Genomic DNA, 19,232 nt, shown 5'->3' on the forward strand with positions numbered 1-19,232 from the left:
TGGGGCTGAGATCCCTGTGGGGTTTAGGGTCAATTGCAGCTGTCTCTGTGGGCTTTAGGGAGCCTTGTTGTATTTAAGGCCTATTTTGGCTGGCTCTGTGGCTGTTATGGAGCCCTGTGGGATTTAGGGCCCATTTCAGCTGGCTCTGTGGGCTTTTAGAGAACTCTGTGGGGTTAAGGGCCATTTGGTCTGGCGCTGTGGGCTTTAGGGAGTCCTGTGGGATTTAGGGCCCCTTTTGGCTCTCTCTGTGGGCTTAAGGGAGCCTTGTAGGGTTCAGGGCCCATTGTGGCTGGCTGTGTAGGTTTCAGGGAGCCCTGTGGGGCTTAGGGCCTATTGCGGCTGGCTCTGTGGGCTTTAAGGAGTTTTGTGTGCTTTAGGGATCATTGCTGCTGATCCTTTGGGGCTTAGCTATTCCTCTGGACTTAAGGGAGCTCTGTGAGGTTTAAGGCCCCTTCTAGCTGGGTCTCTTGTGTCTAGGGGCACCATGGGCTTTAGAGATCCCATGTATTTTTCCTTGTGTGGTTTATGGGCCATGTGCAGTTTGGTTCTGCTGGGCCTATGGCACTTGTAGGCCTTGTGGGGTTTGGGGCCCCTTGCAGCTAACTCTGGGATTTTGGGGTCTTGTGTGGCTGGGCACCATGTGGTTAGCCCTGTTGGGCTGGTGGCCCCATGGGAGTGGTGCCCATATGGTGCAGGTGGTGGTAGAGGTTCAGTTTGAGAAACACGAGTCCTGCTCCCCTCCAGCAGCAGTGGTTCCTCACCTGGCTTGGGGCCAGGTCTGGAGAAGAGACAGCACCTTTCCCTTGGAATCTCCTGCTGAGCTGCTGTGTCACCTGTGCCAGCTGAGCCACGTCTTCCTCGGGACTAGAAGGTAGGTCCTTTTGACTTGTAGCCCCGAGCAGTGGAACTTGTCCTCCTGTCCTCTTTTTATGACCGTGTGACCTGCCTGTTGGATGAGGGGGAGGCTATGGATGTTGTCTACTTAGACTTCAGTAAGGCCTTTGACACCAAATCATGGCATAGACATGTGTCCTCTTCACTGGGTGAAAAACTGGCTGGATGGCCAGACCCAGAGAGATCTGGTCAATGGGGTCAAATCTAGCTGGTGGCCAGTCACCGGTAGTGTCCTTCAGGGCTCAGTTTTGGGGCCAGTTTTGTTCTATATCTTTATCAATGATCTGGATGAGGGCATTGAGTGCACCCTCAGTGAGTCTGCAGATGACTTGAAATAGCATGGGAGTGTTGATCTGCCTGAGGGTGGGAATACTTTACAGAGGGACCTGACAGGCTGGATTGATGGGCTGAGGCCAACTGTGTGAGGTTCAGCAAGGCCAAGTGCTGGGTCCTGCGTTTAAATCACAACAACCCCAGGTAGCACTACAGGCTTGGTGAGAGTGGCTGGAGAGCTGCCCAGCAGAAAAGGACATGGTGGTGTTGATTGACCACTGACTTAACATAATCCAGAGTGTGCCCAGGTGGCAAAGAAGGCCAACAGCATCCTGGCCTCCAGCAGGAGCAGGGAAATGGTCGTGCCCCTCTGCTCTGCACTGGTGAGGCTGCACCTCAAGTGCTGTGTACAGTTCTGGGCCCCTCACTGTAAGAGGAACATTGAGGTGCTGGAGAATGTCCAGATGAGAGCAAAGAGGCTGGTGAAGGGCCTAGAGAACAAGTCATATGAGGACAGGCTAAGAGAACTGGGGATGTTTAGTATGAAGAAAAGGAGGCTGAGGGGAGACCTCATTGCCCTCTAGAACTACTTGAAAGGAGGGTGTAGGGAGGAGGGTGTTGGCCTGTTCTCACAAGTGAATAATGACAGGACAAGAGGAAATGGCCTCAAATTGTTACAGGGGAGGTTTACATGGCATATTAGCAAGAATTTCTATACTGAAAGAGTATTCAGGCACTGGAACAGCCTGCTCAGGGAGGTGATGGAGTCACCATCCCTGGAGGTATTCAAAGGCTGTATAGGTTTGGTACTTCAGGACATGCTCTAGTGGCCAAGGTTGTGTGGTTTTTTTGTGTTGATATTTGGACTTGGTGGTCTTAAATGTCCTTTCCAACCATGATGATTCTGTATTTTTGAGTCCAGGTGTTGCTGCTTTCTGCATGTAACACTGTGCCCACCTTCCCCGTTTCCTCACCCTGTAGGCCTATGACAGGTTGTGACATCCCTGCTTGGGGTCTGCCTTGCTGAAGTTCACAACAGGCACAGCTTTGGGGCTCCCCAACACTTAAATTGGGGAGCACAAAAAATGTGGCTGAGCTTGAAGCTCTTGGTGGCTTGTAGAGGCCTGGGTGTAGAGATAATGCCCCTTGCAGGACCTGAATCCCTCTGGGTGAGTTCAGGAGAAACAGCTGCTCTAAGAATTTAGCTTTTGGTGGTGATGGAGAACATGCATGGGAATACATTAGGCTGCTGCATTCATGCTTAGGACAATTGTATTCTACAAGAGATTCTGGTTTTGTGTCCATTCTTCATTACAATATGTAAAATCAGAGCTCAAGGAAAAGAAAAAGAATTCTTGCAGGACATGGTGAGAAACAAGCAGAAAAGAGGGCATCCCAGGTACCGTAGGTTTCAGTTCCTTTTTCACTCAGCTGTTCCTTGTTTAGTGAATTTTAATCATGTCAACATTGCCTTGCATTCAAGGCAGGGAGACGGACTGTGGAGCTTTAGTATTCAGAGAGACAGCTGTAGCATCAGTAAAAATATCATGGGCTCTTCTGCTTATGGCCAGGTTCACAGCCCTGTTTTATGGTTTTCCCTTCCATCTGCAGGTCAGAACAATATTTGCTGCCCTCCTTCCCTCTGGCACAATTCAGTACTAACTTCCAGCACAGGGCACAACATTTCAGCTTCAGAGCCTTTCTTTTGTCTTCGATTCATTTAATATTCTTTGGGTTTTTTTCCAGATCACTTGAAGGCGAAGATGCTTCTCCCAAATTACCCTGCCTGTTCTCCTCACCTGTCCTACCAAGAGCTGATGTTTCAGAATGTTATTTTCCAAAGAGTTACTGTCACTTTGGCTTCGATGGACTTTGATGGCTGCCCGGGATGAATCCAGAGTGTCTCATTGTGGCTGTCACCCAGAGTCTGGGTAAGTGACTCATGATTCTTCCTTAGTAACCTGCCCATGCAGAGTGGGCAATGAAAGGAAATGAGCCCCATGTTCTCATTGCACACCTAGTCACTCTGAGATGTTTAAGGATGGTTTGTTTGCTTTTTCTAAAAAGGATCATGCTGAATTAATGAAATCATAGAATCGTTTTGGTTGGAAAAGACCTTTAAGATCACAGCACTGCCAAGTCCACCACTAAACCTTGTCCCTCAATACCACATCTACATGTCTTTTAACTACATCCAGAGATGGTGACTCTACCATTTGCCTGGGCAGCCTGTCCCAGTGCCTGTCAACACTTTCAGTAATTAATTTTTTCCTACTATCCAATCTGAACCTCCCCTGGCACAATTTGAATCCATTTTCTATTTCTTGTCTTTTCCACTAAAAAAAAGCCATGAAAGCAGATCTGTTCAAAACACATCTAGAGACTCATTTTGTGCAGAAGCAGCTGTCAGAATAGGCAGAGAAAATGGTGATCGAACAGGCTCCCATAGCCTTCTTGGCAGTCCCATCACAAAGTTAGCCTGAGAAAAAGCTCAATTTTTGAAGTTACACACATTAAGTTGTTGAAAAGATGTCCCAGAATCTTTCTACCGGTGAGAAAAGAACTGTATGTAAAATTTTCTCCTCCACAGCATTGTCTAGAAGACAAATCCTTCCTGAATTTTAGTGGCATCAGGATCCTGGCTGTTGGTGTTGGCATGTCAGTGGTTCCTGTAGTTACATTGATAAAACTTAGGTTTCACAGTCCTCCCTGAAGAAAATGTTACGATGCCTGGGTGTCTGCTACCTCCTCATTCCAGTGAGGATGTGAATTTCAAATCTGTCAGATGTTACAGCTGCCTACAGGCTACTTGGCATCCTGCCTGAGGATTTAACTGAAACACCTCCTACCTGAGAGGAGATGTCTCCTTGTGGGGTCACAGGCCTTTGCTGGCATCTACCAGTTCTGTAATCCCCCGTTCCACTAATCTCCAGTCAGTAGATGCCAAAGTTGGGCAGTGTGGACTTGCAAGTGGCCTCTCCAAAATGGTGTTTTTGCATCTCCCCTTCTGTGTAGCCTCTGCTCAGGGTTGATACAACCTCAGAGAGTGACCTCCATGCTGTGGACCAGATGGGCTTGGCATGGTAATTCCATAATAATACATGTGAGGGTTCCTTTCCTTTGCATCTGCATGCTGTGTGTGAGGGAGTGCAGTGAGCAAGGGTAAGGTGTCCTTCATGGCCTCCTTGGATAGAAAAGCAGATTTGTTTAAGTGCTCCACAGAGCATGGTCATCCTCACTGTTTGGGAATGTCCTGGAAAACTGAACAGACTGAGCACTTAGGTGCAGGGAGAGCTTTCACCTGCTAAAAAATTGCACTAGGGATGTCTTGGCATCTTCACACAACAATCGCACTACAATAGCAGACAGTCAAGAAATGTAATGCAAGTCATGGCATTTATCTCCCCCGATCTGTTTCTTTTTTTTGTGTTGGCTTCTTTGTGTTTCAACTTCAGATGGTACTGAGTAAAACCAAGAAGCTTCTTGGCTGCATTTATTAGCCTCTCTTACACATTATTTATTCAGCAGCATGGCTAAAGATACTGCATATTTAGGTTTGATGTCCAAAGTGTCCAAAGACATGAAAGATCATCATTTCACAAAGACATTTCATCTTTTAAAATCACAATTTTGAGTATCAGAGGTTATTACAGCTGTAATGCTATGTATAAACCAGTGATAATTCTAGAAACTTGGCTATTCCTTAATATTTGAGCCATGGCTCACAGTATTTGATCTCAATACTCAATAAAAACTCAATCTCAATAAAAACTCAAACATATGTTGAGAGACTGAAGGTCTTGGTGCTGTTCTGAAGCCAAGCAGACTTGCTCTTGAGAGGTAAAACAAGTGTTATATCTTGGCATTATGACAGTAAAATTTTTAATTTTAGAAGATATCCAGAAGGGGGATAAAACATCTTACTGTATTGGATCCTTTTTTTCAATTCACACCAAGCATCATTGCAGATGGCATTGAGTATTTTTCTTTTAGCAGCTTCCATGAAGAGATCAAAGTCTTGAGTATTGGTCACAGAAGCTGAACTAAGCTGGTCGATTATATTGATACTGTATCTGGGGCATAGCTGCTTTTATTGTGGCCAGATGTTAAGCCAAGTATTCAGTAAAATCCATCCTGCCACTATGTACACACACAGTAGTGGGCTATGAGCTAGCAATTCCCATTCAGAAAGAGGTCTCAGAAATCTAGAGGTGATTCCGTGAAAACACCAGCTCACAGCTCACTAGCAGGAAAAGAAAACCAGTTGTTACTAGGAAGGGAAAAGAGCCCCAAACTGAAAATGCTCTTGTATGTGTCTGTGGCTCACCTGCATCTGAAATACCATGTTGGGTTCCAATCTCATCAGGATAGCAGTACTAAAAGGTGGACAAGTTACAGAACTAATCAGGCAAAAAAAAATAGTTCATAAACTACATGGAATGGCTTATGTGTCAGGACGAAGTAGCCAGGCTAGGACTATTCCGCCTGGGAAAAGACCATTATAAAGAGAGCTGTAGTAGGCAGATGTCTGTCAAGTCTTGAACAGTGTCACAAATGTGGTCAGGGGAAGGAGACACACTGGCTTTCGAAGCTAGCAGATCCCAGCTGAGGTGACAGGATCAGCTTTCAAGGGTGAGGAGATTATTCAAATAGTTAAGCTGTGGTGGAGATGTCAAGTAAAAAGATAACCCAGTGCTTGTGTGTGGAAGTCGCTGGAGTCACCGACTTCTGGGAGTTAGGAGACTGTTGGGGCATGTTGCTGTATTTATGTGTTTGCTAGTGCACTGTTCCAGAGCATCTGACAGGAAAGCCAGTTACTGGGGGATTCCGTCTGAGCTGCTGTGCCTGACACTAAGTGTTTGTGACTTTATGACACCTTGGCCTGGGTAGAGCAGTTAGCAGCTCGACAGCTTTGTAATGATCTGCTTCCCTATCGGGAGTAGCCGCGTCTTAGTTAAGCTCCCGACTCATCCGTGCTTGCAGTGGAGCTGTATCTTGTGGCTGTGGCTTCATCCTGCTCTCCTGGGGCTCAGCCACTAGATGCCCCTGTCTCACAAGCAAGAAGCCGGAGGAGCCTTGCTCTGCCCGCCGCGCCGGGACAGCAGCTCCACACCGCTCACTGCGGCCCCTGTGAACGTTTGCCGCCGGCAGCAACGCGCAGGGATCAGTGGTTCTGTGCATAAGGCCACAACTCTCTGGAGAAACGCACGTAGCGATCCTCTCTGGAGTTAGGCTCTTCTCAATGATGACCAGTGGTAGGACAAGGGGCAATCGGTGCAAATTGGAGCATAGGAGGTTCAAGGTGAATATCCGAAAAAATTTTTTTACTGTGGGAGTGACAGAGCCCTGGGACAGGCTGCCCAGGGAGGTTGTGGGGTCTCCTTCCCTGGAGACATTCAAAACCCACCTGGATGCGTTCATGTGTGATGTGCTCTAGGTGACTCTGCTCTGGCAGGGGGGTTGGACTAGATGATCTTCTAAGGTCACTTCCAACCCCTAGGATTCTATGATTCTATGATTCTTCTCTTTGTGGACCATAAGATATCTACCCCCAATGCAGTGGGAATCCATCGACTTCTAGCAAATGAAAGAGAGGTTGGAGAGCATTCCTGATTGAGAGATCAGTAAGGGCTACTTGGGGGCAGGAGCAATGAAAGCAAGACAGAAAAGTCCTGAGAGCTGGATGAAGCACACTTTTGGTGATTAAGTCATCTGGAAGACAGTAGGGTTTGCTGAGATTTGATACACTTTGATCCCTGCTCAGGACTGACATTAAGTCACATTTATTTTGCTTTGCTGTAGTGACTGAATCAGGCTGCACAAGGCACTTGCATCCTTGATGCTGTCTCTAAAGTTCAGTGTGAGGGCTGTACGTGGCTGCCAGTGAAAACATGACGTGGGTGTGACTGATTGCTCAGCCTGACTATTCACCTTTGCACGTCTACAGAATGAGCAGTGCACAAGTGTGATTGTTGATGTGTTTGCTTAGCAATGTGAACAGTTTGAGGTGGCAGTGACCAGGGTCTTCATGACACTGAGCAATAAAATCGGGCTTTACAGGCAATCTAAGGACTCTGTGAGGCACTGAAAGGGCCCTGTTGGTTTATTTTGTGACCTGTAAAGGTGCTGTTTTACCCCTTCCATATAACAGAATCTGCTATTGCTCAGTGTACACTTTTTTTGGGGGAAAACTGTTTGGTGTCTTGTTTTTAAAGGACATTATTGAGTGTCTATAACGCCTGTAAACCATAGGAGGTTCAAGGTGAATATCCGAAAAAATTTTTTTACTGTGGGAGTGACAGAGCCCTGGGACAGGCTGCCCAGGGAGGTTGTGGGGTCTCCTTCCCTGGAGACATTCAAAACCCACCTGGATGCGTTCATGTGTGATGTGCTCTAGGTGACTCTGCTCTGGCAGGGGGGTTGGACTAGATGATCTTCTAAGGTCACTTCCAACCCCTAGGATTCTATGATTCTATGATTCTTCTCTTTGTGGACCATAAGATATCTACCCCCAATGCAGTGGGAATCCATCGACTTCTAGCAAATGAAAGAGAGGTTGGAGAGCATTCCTGATTGAGAGATCAGTAAGGGCTACTTGGGGGCAGGAGCAATGAAAGCAAGACAGAAAAGTCCTGAGAGCTGGATGAAGCACACTTTTGGTGATTAAGTCATCTGGAAGACAGTAGGGTTTGCTGAGATTTGATACACTTTGATCCCTGCTCAGGACTGACATTAAGTCACATTTATTTTGCTTTGCTGTAGTGACTGAATCAGGCTGCACAAGGCACTTGCATCCTTGATGCTGTCTCTAAAGTTCAGTGTGAGGGCTGTACGTGGCTGCCAGTGAAAACATGACGTGGGTGTGACTGATTGCTCAGCCTGACTATTCACCTTTGCACGTCTACAGAATGAGCAGTGCACAAGTGTGATTGTTGATGTGTTTGCTTAGCAATGTGAACAGTTTGAGGTGGCAGTGACCAGGGTCTTCATGACACTGAGCAATAAAATCGGGCTTTACAGGCAATCTAAGGACTCTGTGAGGCACTGAAAGGGCCCTGTTGGTTTATTTTGTGACCTGTAAAGGTGCTGTTTTACCCCTTTCATATAACAGAATCTGCTATTGCTCAGTGTACACTTTTTTTGGGGGAAAACTGTTTGGTGTCTTGTTTTTAAAGGACATTATTGAGTGTCTATAACGCCTGTAAACTGGGACATCCAGGCAGCACTGCAGTCTCTGTTCTGACCCAGCGATGCTTTGACACATGTGCCAATATCTTGATATTCCTTCTCCACACCCACCTTTATGGTCATAGATTTGTCCGAATTTCTTCTGGTCAATAAAAAAAGTGGCATCATGAGCCAGGTTTGCTGTTCTGGTAGGTTTTGAGTATCTGCTGTTCCTCAGAGCAGCTGTCACCCTCTGCAGCTCTCTCAAGATCACGCCTTCTGGATTCCTCATAGAGACGACTCACCTTGATTTCTGTCCCTGCTAGGCTTTTTGCTGACTGTTGTGTTTCTGTGGCTGTTCCATTGCTGGAGAGGATGGTGGTGGCTGGCTTTGAGGAGTAACTTCCTTAGAGCTTCCTGTTTCCTTCAGGGAAACTGGGTAGAGATCAATCCGTTTCATGAATGTCGTGGCCAGCTTTTTCAGCCGTATGATCCAGATTGGCTGTGATACCATCCATGGCTCAATTTCAGCCCAAAATGTTTCCTTGCAACCAGAATCTGAGTAGTCTTCCTGTAGCTTCCAGAGCCTCTTACAGCCCCTCTTCCCTGAGGTAGAGTGGGTGGGTCACACACCCATTAGAGGCAGGTATTTGATAGCATCACCTAACACAGTCTGTGTGCTAGGGATAGCTGACATGAACAGTGTGAGTATATAAAAGCCTTGAGACAGCTTCTAAACAAGCTTCTTTAAATCCTGCCCCCCATAAATGTGTAATGCCATGTAATCAACCTAATTTCCTATAGATTTCTGTCTTCTATTGAATACTTCAGAGGCTAATAAGCTGTGAACTTCTGCTGAACTCATTTTCTCATGGTTCAGATGTTCAGAATGGCTCTTTGCAAAGACTTCCAGTGTCTGGTATGCCCTGAATGCAGCTGGGTGCCTCTTGAAGTGAAACTGGGCTTGGAGTTACCTTGGATGTAGAGGATGAAGGCCGTCAGATCATAATTTCTGACACATGTTTAATTGTCTTGACAGTTTTATGATGGAACAGGGACTGGAGCGTTAATGATTAACATAAGCATGCTAGAAATGGTGGTAAAGATTCGTTGTATCTGGTGGGTATCTCAACAGGCAGGTGTGGTAAAGCTCTTCCTCAGCTGTGATGCTGGCTTGGGTGCTGCTGTGTGCACCTCTGAACCTTATGCATAGCCCAAAAAGAAAGCAGATCAGCAGGGTTTTTCCTAGGTGACCATCAGGCAGCTCTGCTGAGGCTGGACCTCACTGAAAGAGCTGCCCCTGACTAAACCACTGCAGAAATGCAGGCTTGGATGTGCACCTGACCCTAGAGAACACTATTTCATACCTTGGATGTATGCATAACTCTACATGGTTTTCTTTCCTTTAAAAAAAGCAAGCTGCTGTGCTGAGGCCTGGGGAAGGAGGATTGATCTCAGCTGGCACAGGGCCAGCACAGCTGCCTGTCACTCAGCCACAAGCCATGCAAGCAGTGCCAGGAGACAGTGCCACGCTTTCTTCTCCAGAGACTGACATCTCTTAATGGGTCGCTGCCTGGAACACAGCTTGCTGTGTGCCAGAGAGTTTCTTGCTCTCCTTGTCTTTTGTATTTTACCATGTTGTTATCAGAAGGGCTAATTAAAACTTAGCCTGTAAGGACTGAAAACATTCTGCAAACTCATAATGCTACTCAAAGCAAAGGGGCAATTTGCTCACTACATGCTCAGCCTCGTGGCTTTTTCACCTTGCAAGAATTATGTTTCATCTCTGTTTGCTTTCTGGTGACTTCTCTTATGATGCAGGTAAAAGGAAAAGGAATGAATTGCTCAGAGTATATGTAGGTGTACCCATTATACAGAAAATATTCCTCCCCTAGAATTCTGTTCTGCAGTTAACTCCTTTCTAATGAACAGTTTTCTAATTTTCCCTTTCAGGGAGTTTTCACAGCAGTCTACAATGCAAACAAATAGAAATCTGGTGTACAAGGAGGGAGTGTCCCCAAAGACGACTCTTGGATTTAAGGGGATGCAGATATTTGGCACTTAAAATGTTTGCCACTCTGCAGATTATCATGTTCTCATTTGTCTAGATTAGTTGATGTTGTTTCCAGTTTGAATGACTGAAGATACATTGATATGGCCTTTGCAGACAGGCTTAACTGAGAGGCAGGATTAAAACAGGTATGAAACCAGAATTTCCCCCATTTGGTCAGCAGCAGTGCTGTGCTCAGGCCATGAAGTTCATGAGATTCTATTCCAGGCTTGTCTTGTGCTGAGTGGATTATAAATGTAGGCAAAGCAGCCACAGGTTGACCTGTGAAAGACTCTGTGGCTTTAGTGCCTATCTGTTCTTTAGCCTTGGGGCAATATGATGGAAGTGTCCTATATGGATTATTTTAGGCACATAGTATGTTGGGAGAAGGGTGTGCATAACACCACAGCATTTCAAGTGTGTTGAGTTTGAAAGCTGATGACTGTCAAAACCTAAAGAATTTCTCATTATTTTACTAAGATGATTTTTAGTTATGATTGATTTGCCTTTTGGAAAAGCCTAGAAAGTGTTACATTGTGACTTTTCTAGAGGATGTGAGCAATGAAAGGATGAAATTCCTCTCCATTCCCCTTGTGATCATTTGCAGATTTGGAGAGAGTAGATATATTACCTGACTGGCAGGATGGAGGGAAATGCTGCTAGGGCCCTTTACTAGAAGGCACTGTGGCTAATGATACCAAAAGGAGTGCTGTCCCAACAGAAGGAACATAGTAGCTGGAAACAGATTTATCATGTCTTTAGCTGCATCTCATGGAATGCATCTCCCTGGGAAAAAAAAAGGCAGAACTGAGCACCCCATGCAGTCTGAATTGCCCTAGCTGCAACTATATTCATAGCTAATACTGGGCTGGTGCTTAAACATAGGTGTCTCTATTTCTTCCAAAATCTTCAGGATCTTTCCCCCCTTGTCCCCCTAGGGTCTTGCTACTGAAGCACCAGCCCCTCCTGCCTCTCCCACCCAGTTATTGAAATCTTCCTGTAGCTATGAATTTACAGTCCATCTGTTGTAGGAAGCTGATAACGAGAGGAGAGTGGTAAACAGAGAACTGGAAGCATTCACACATACTAGCACTGCTATTCTACCTGCTGGATTGTATGGGTATCTGGGTCAGAGCTCTGGTGAAAAGCGTATTTTGCCAGGATGAGATGTTGTGGTAAGGGTCAGGAGTGGAGCAGGGCTAGGGCCAAGCCAGAAATTTGTGTGGGTGAAGGTTTTAAGCTTCATGGGAGTCAGCAAAATAAAGTGTTTTAGGTTATTCCAAAGTCATGGTTTGAGACCAATTTCTTCTGCTGTTGATGCTGTTCAAAATGAGCTTCCAAATTCCTCAAAGCACGCTCCTGAGTGTGTTGCAGCTGCAGGGGAATTGCTAGGGGCAGGAGGGAAGGAGGGCAAGCATTAGATTGTCTGGAAGGGTTAAAGGTGATTACAGGAGTGCATGACTGGCTGACTCCCTAACTGGCACAGGAAAGAAGTGATACTTTTGTAAAGCACTTATGCAGATGTGTCCCTAGCATTGCCATGGAGCCTGCCTACCAGCTGTTACGATTTTTCCTCTCTTTCACTGGTAAATGCTGTGTACTCAGTTAAAGTGATGCTTTTCCTTTCTGTGGCTTCTTCCTGCTCAGGGGCAGATTGTGTGAGGCTCAGATGGCAGCAAGTTGGATACTGGTTACCTGTGCCCTTCTGCATTGCTTGGAAGAATTCAGCAGCGCTTCTTTACCAAGTTGTCTTTTGATAAGCTTTCTCATCCCTAGGAGTCTGGTTTAGTCAAGTCATTTTTTTTCTGCGCCAGACACGCTGTGGCACTACAGAAGCTGATGCTTTAAATAGAGACCTCCTTCCTTGCTCCAGCTTTCATGTATCAACTTCGGTGGTCCTGTTCTGTAGCCTGAGACACACCTGTGTAATAAAGAATGCATCACCTTCCTGGACAGCTGTCTGAGATGGAGATTGTGCTTTTAAGAAGCCTGTGTTACAAGGAGTGGATGTAGTAATATGCAGCTGTTAACACAAAGCAGCACTTGAATGTATTTTTGTTCAATTTTTTAACAATCCCTGGGCTAGGCTTGAGACAGAGTTTCACAGACAGCATGTCAGTTTACCATGGATGTTAACAGCCAAATATCTTGGATGCCTCACTGTATGGATACCTGCTATTTGTGTGCTCCTAATTCTGAGTGGCCTGTATTTTTCAAGCCTTATTTCCTCCCTCAAGTCAGAAATGATCAACTGAATCTCTTCTTGATCTTATGTCCTATGTAAGCCAGCTCCTCATCTTTGCTGTGGTCTCCAAAGCTCACACTGTTGTTGAGACCTCTGTGATCAAAGTAATGACATGAAAACTTTGCAGTTTTACTTGGCTCTTGTGGATTTTTATCAGGTTAGTGCAATTTCATTGCACTGGATGTGGTAGTTTATGATTGCTTTGGTTATAATGGATCATGGCATGATGGACACCATAGGAAGTGGAAATAAATGTATGTAATTGATTTTGTTGTATTTATGGCAGTGAATAATGATGGAGAACTGAGATTTTAAATTAATCAGTAGAGAAATGTGGATAAGCTACCTTTGTACTATCTCCTTTACAATTTGATTGCTCATTTTGTTAAAACCTGATAATGTTGTAACCACATCTGTTCATGAAAGTCACTCTCTGAACACTAAAGCCTGTGTTTATACCTCTTAGGTAAGCCGACATAACCCCCATATATTTGGTATATTTGGGCCCCAGCTTTGACTCTTGGGGAACTAAGCAAAGAAAATCCACAGATGTGGGTGCCATGTTGACACTGCCCCAGCTGTGGCTGTGCAAGGAACTTGTGCCAGTTCAGAGGGCTTTTGGAGGAGCATTAGCCAGATGGATGTCTTTGCTGTCTCCAGCTCAGTGTTTTGCTCCTGTGTGCTCATGGAAGGGAGGTCTGTAACTTAGAGGAAGAAGCAAAAGCATCTTGTGTTACCTTGACCTTATCAGTGTGAACTGGGGCTCCTTAATTTTCCTCAGTGACCATCTTTTCTTGTCTTTCCTGAAGCCAACTATGACAATTCTGTGAAATGGCTCAGTATTTGAGATCCTGCCTTCTTCAAATGAGTGAAAAACTAGGACCCTGCTGCCTTTGGATATATAGTGATTTCTTCCCAGGGGTGGTTGATTTAAACCCTGCTGAACACTGGTAGATCTCAGCATGAAATGGTGATGGGGACATTACAGTACAGAGTATCTTCAGGGAAAGGGCAGCCTAACTGCACCCAAGGCCTACAGCGCTGCTCCCACTCACACATCTGTTGGGGTTGTGTGCCTTCTGTTAAGGGGTCCAGTCCGTGTCCAAAACAATAGACTCTATTTAAGCCAGTTGGTCTTTGTGGGGAGAAGTCTGTTTCTGAGGTTTTTGCTAAGGAAAATGCTAGTGTAAGACTCATCCCTGTGGAGCATGTTATAGTCTTCTAATGAGATCATCAAGTTTGCTTCCTGTTATAAAAATACTGGCTGAATAGGTAGCATTGGAGTTCTGGGGTTAAAGTCCTGGACACTTACATGATGACATCAGTTGCTTCTTTAAGTCTCTTTGCTCTTCTGCCCAAAAAATGTTTTCCAGTCAGTCAAAATCATGTCTCTTCCCTTTAACATAAATCTATTTACTCAAAGGGAAGATTAATTAAGCTTTATTCGTTTGAAGTTAGGGAAGAAGCTTTCTGTACAAAACTTTGTGTCTTCTCATAGAATATTTCAGCTGGAAGGGACCTGCAACTATCATCCAATCCAACTGCCTGACCACTTCAGGGATGACCGAAAGTTAAAGCATGGTGTAAAGGGCATTGTCCAAATGTATCTTAAACACTGGCAGTCTTGGGACATTGACCACGCCTCTAGGAAGCCTGTTGCAGTGTCTGAGTTCCCTTTTCTCAGTAAAGAAATGCTTCCTAATGTCCAATCTGAACCTCCCCTGTTGCAGGTTTCTGCCATTGCCATGTGTCCTGACACTGGATGTGACATCTGCTGTAGTAAAAGAAATGTAAGAGCATGTTATTCGTAGAGCATTTCTGGCTCTGGACAAACTTTCATGAATAAGGCTGGGAGATGATACTTCATCTAAATACTCAAGCTACTAGCCCATATAGCTAATCATTGGGACTTGTCACATGTTCTACTATTTCAGTGGAGCTGCTCCTTTCCTCAAAACATGCCTACATTTGTACTGGGAACAATGTGTGTGTTTCATTTGGGGTTTTTGCAGTCCAGGGAATGGGTAGCTGTCCTACTAGTGGCAGGTACTGTAAATTGTATTTCAGAGTGCATAGCTGTGAGGACCAGTTGTTCCAGGAAGTGTCTATGTCTGTAACATGTTCTTCTGCTCCCTTCTGCTGGATGCATTCTCTCTCTACTCTATTCATTCCTTTGTTTCTGTGCCTCCCTAGTCTTAGATCTGAGATCACAGAGTGGTGTGTGATGGGTCTAGCCTGGATCTTCTGTTTATGTCCACCAGAAAGGTTGGACGTAATGGTCTGTCTCAAATCAAAATGTCTATGTAAAGAACTTGGTTATAGAATTTTTTATTTTAGTGAAGTTATAGTTAACTGGGGATAAAAGGAATATCAAGTAAAAATCTATGATAACTGTCCAGTGAACACAGCCTGTGCCTGTGTGAATGCACATACAGTTTTATGTGCATAAATTAGCAGCTCAGGGACAGTTTATATTGTAGCCTTCATTCTAGACAAAAGCTATTTATTATCTAATCAAGGGCAAGTCAATTTTGTTTTCTTTTGCTACAACAAACACACTGGGGTATGATAACTTATCAAATATTCCCCCATGGTAGGGTTGCCACAGCAGGAAGCAAGTGTACCATGGATCTTGAGCAAATGTAGCTCATCTTGCATTGTAAGGTCACATTATTTTTAACCTGTTTAAAGACTGTAGCATGGGGGAGATGGTGTTTGTGTAGGACTTTTGATTTGTTTTTATTTTGTAAAATGAGTTTGGCCTTTTTAGTGGTCCTGAGGAACAGGTCAGTGGAATGTGTGAGCCTCTGGAATCACAAGGGAAAAGGGACGACTCCTAATCCTGCCTCCCATTTGTAAAAATGTCTTTTTAGAAAACATCAAGGAATGAGAAATCCTGCTGCCTCCTAAAATCTTCCAGTAAATAGAATTCAGCTCTGGTCTGAAGCCAGACACTGCAGGCTCCTATCAGGTAGCTGAGACTCCTGGAGCTAGTCATTAACATGAAAACTAGAGTTGTGTCTGCAGTGTGGTGCTCAGTCGTGGCACTGGGAACAAACTGCACTTTGTGTAGTCATTATTACTTCTCAGGCAGTGTTTTCTGGTCACACCTGGTTTTAGCTAACTTAAGGGTTTTCTGAAATTGGCCTTTTGGAATAATGTCAGTCTCTTTCACATACTGCAAGGGTTTTCTCTATTTCTTCCAAGTCAGCTGATCTAAGAAGAGCTGTTAATCCCAGTGGCAATGGAATTTGCCCCATTTTAAAGGCCTTGATTCTTTTTCTCTTGCTGGAGATAAGAGCCTTATCTTTGTCAAGTTTGGGTGAAGCATGGGCTCTGTATCCCAGACAGCAGATGAGTGTACTCTGGGCTGCTCAAGCCTTAGAGGAAAGTTCAATCTCCATGAAAATGGATTTTCTCTAACCTGTAAATAGATATAGAACAGTCATGTTATGCATGAGATAAACTGTACTGGTCTTGATTACTGCTTATATACAACATTTGGAAAAGAAGGGAGATGCCAAGGTGGGCTATTCAGAATTATCAACACATCTGCTTTTTTTTTTTTTCTTTTTACAGCTGTCCTTCACATGGCCTCGGTTTGAGATGTTCAGTTATTTTGTTAGAATATTTTTTCCTTTTAAAATTGAGAAGTGTTTATTAGCTTTAGAAGTGATCATATAAGATGGTAACTGAAACAGTCACAGGGCCTGTTGATTGATCATCAACACTTAAATATCTTGAATCCCTTCAGTATTTGCTACCACCCCTGGACACCTGGGTTGTTTTGAGGCACGTTTCCTTTCTTCTATAGAACTGTGCATTGGACATGAAGGTCTGTTTCCACAGCTAAGTTCTTGCCCTGCAGAACTAAATTACTATTAGCTGTCAGCTGGACTGAACAAATATTTTTGAAGGAAAGTGAAACTACATCTCCGTTTGATTCTGATGCTTTTTGACATTTAAATTAAAATACCAAAATGAAAGTCTTGGTTTATGTTTTTAATGGAAATTTGCTTTTCGGTTGGTGTTTTGAAAACAAACAAAAAAAAAGAAGGAAAATTTTAATTTAAAAGAGGAGAAATATGTTTCTCTAAGAAAAAAAAAGATTTTGCACTAGTTCAAATAACTACTTGCAGTGTTAATAACATAAAAAAATGTAACAACTCTGTTTAAAATATTTCTTTATACTTTTTGTTTCTTTGGACTCCCAAACAAAGTGACATTCAGTCAGAATTAGAAAGATGTTTCAGGTTGTAGTTACTGTGTTTTTCATCCAAAAGTATGAATGTCTCCATCTTTTCTTCAGAAGGAGCTTTTGTCAGCCAAAGACCCATGAGGAGAGCAGGCTGAATTTTGCACTGTATCTCAAGCCCTCACCAACCTGAGGTTTACACATGTTCTTTAAAGAACACTTGCTCATTGTGTTTTCCATTAATTTATGTTGGCTTGTGGCTCAGAACTGTGGTTTCTCTATCTTCTCTATCACCCAGACATGCATGTTTTCTGTGAGGATTTAAGGGTTGGAACTTAGCAATAAGATTTCATTGAGCTGTTAAAAACGGATCTCTTACTTTTTGTTCATATTGATTGTTTCCTTCTGCAGGAAATGGTTAAGGTTTGGTAGTATTGTTGCCAGTTCTATTGGAAGGTGCTAGGTAGGTAACAGATGGCAGTCAGAATCTGTCCTTGCAGGAAAAAGAATCAAGTAGAAAATTGTATGAAAACAAAGGGGAAAAGTGTAAATACAGAAATTAATTCTCCTTTCAGGCTGACTTGTAGAATCCAATTACAGTCAGCAATAAAATCTTCACAGCTTTGTCTTTGGGAGCAGATAAAACTCTCCTTGTATTCTCTCCATATATTTAGCTGAGTCTTTGCCTAGTAGATACAGATGAAAGGAGTAAATGAGTGTGAAGATATAAAGAGGCCAAAAAAATTGAAATACCTGATCATGTAACTGATCTGATCTGAACTTGCCATCATTACGATGCCTGTGAGTTAAATGTTTCCCAGTGTTTCCCCTAACAATTTTTACTTAACCATGTTAGCCAATAGCTGTTTTGGTTTTTTTTTCCACAGGAAGGGACTTAGTGATGCTCAGAGCGGAAAAGAGCAGATTTTCTGAAACTCTCTGCAAAGTAAAATAGTCAGTATAAGGAAACAATGGAATGGAGTTGTGGATGAGTGCAGAGTAGGCTGCCCTGATATGGTTTAAGCTGGTGGGTGAATCGCACATTTAAATTTTTTCAGCTGAATGCTGCCATGCTTACAAAGTCAGGCATGACTTTGGAGGATAGCTCCCAGTGAAGGCAGAAGGGCTATTTGTCAAGTAAGACATCAGCTGCGCTGCCAGGTTGTTGTGGCTGGCAAATCAGAGGGTTCACAGAGATTTTGAGGGAAAAGTGCCTGCCACTACCACACAGGCAAGTTTAGAAAAAAAGAAAATAATGATGCAACGATCCATTTGTTAGTTCTTACTTTTTGTTTTTTTCCTTTAAGTGAGAAGTAATGAGGGAAACTGAACAGGGATGGTCACTTCTTTCCTCTGAAGTGTGTTCAAGGGAAAGCAGCTTTTGGGACCAATGGAGTGTGGTGGGCAGGAGAGTCACAATAAGGAGCTGGGAGAATGTTACTCATGCAGAGAAGCTGTGGAAGGAAACAGAGAGCAAAAAGACAGATCTCAGGGGGAGAAAGAACTAGGAACCAGAGAGGAATAGGCATTTTGCATCTCAGGAAGGCACTGAGTTGAATGGAAAACAAACAGGTGTGCAAGAGCACACCTGTAAGGACACAGTGAACACTAGGAGCTATCCATTATTTGTTCTTCTTGCCTTGTCACTTGGAATTGTTTCTATCTAAAAAACCCAAATCATCTGAGTTTATATTAAATCTTGCCTGTCTTTTATTAGTTTAAAAGCAATTCTGTGTTTTTTGGGAAACTCAGTGAGAAAAAAGTTTAGGTTGAGGCTTGAGCTATTGTCACATCCATTCTTTGTCTTACTGAAACTGGACTAGGAGGATGAAAACTCACAGTTTTACCCAAATGTATTCAAGTATATGATAGAAAAATAAGTAAAAGAAAAGTCAAGAATCAGCAATGCTTGACTTTTTGGATAGCAACCAGTCTCTCCATCTCTGAGGAAACAAGCAGGTGGATTTTTAATAAGGTTTATTTGGCTTGTCAGTAAGCTAGGCAAGCAAAGCAAGTGCTTATCAATGTTTATGCCACATGAAGGGACTGAAACAACAAGAGAAAATATAGCCTTGAATGCCTGCTGTTTACTCAAAATTTGACAGAGACCAAAAGGGAAGAGGAATTGCTATGGCCAAACCTGGCTTCTTTTTCTGTATCTACGTATATTTCTGTCTGTATCTGTAGTATACTTCTGTCAAGGTGCCATTTGGCAGGAGCTGTCAGATCCCAGGTGTTACAGGATGGATTAGCTCCTCCAAACCAGGCTTCATCCTAACCTGTGTTTCTTGTTCTGCCAGGTTTTATGAACTTTCCCAGTCATATCTTTCTGGATATGCAGTATGGTCCACGCAGTGGGAATTCCCTACTGCAGGACAGTGCCAGACTTGCATTCCTAGCAGGTGTGC

The sequence above is a fragment of the Chaetura pelagica genome, unplaced genomic scaffold (genome assembly GCF_000747805.2).
Source record: "Chaetura pelagica isolate M959 unplaced genomic scaffold, ChaPel_1.0 scaffold300, whole genome shotgun sequence".
Lineage (NCBI taxonomy): Eukaryota > Metazoa > Chordata > Aves > Apodiformes > Apodidae > Chaetura > Chaetura pelagica.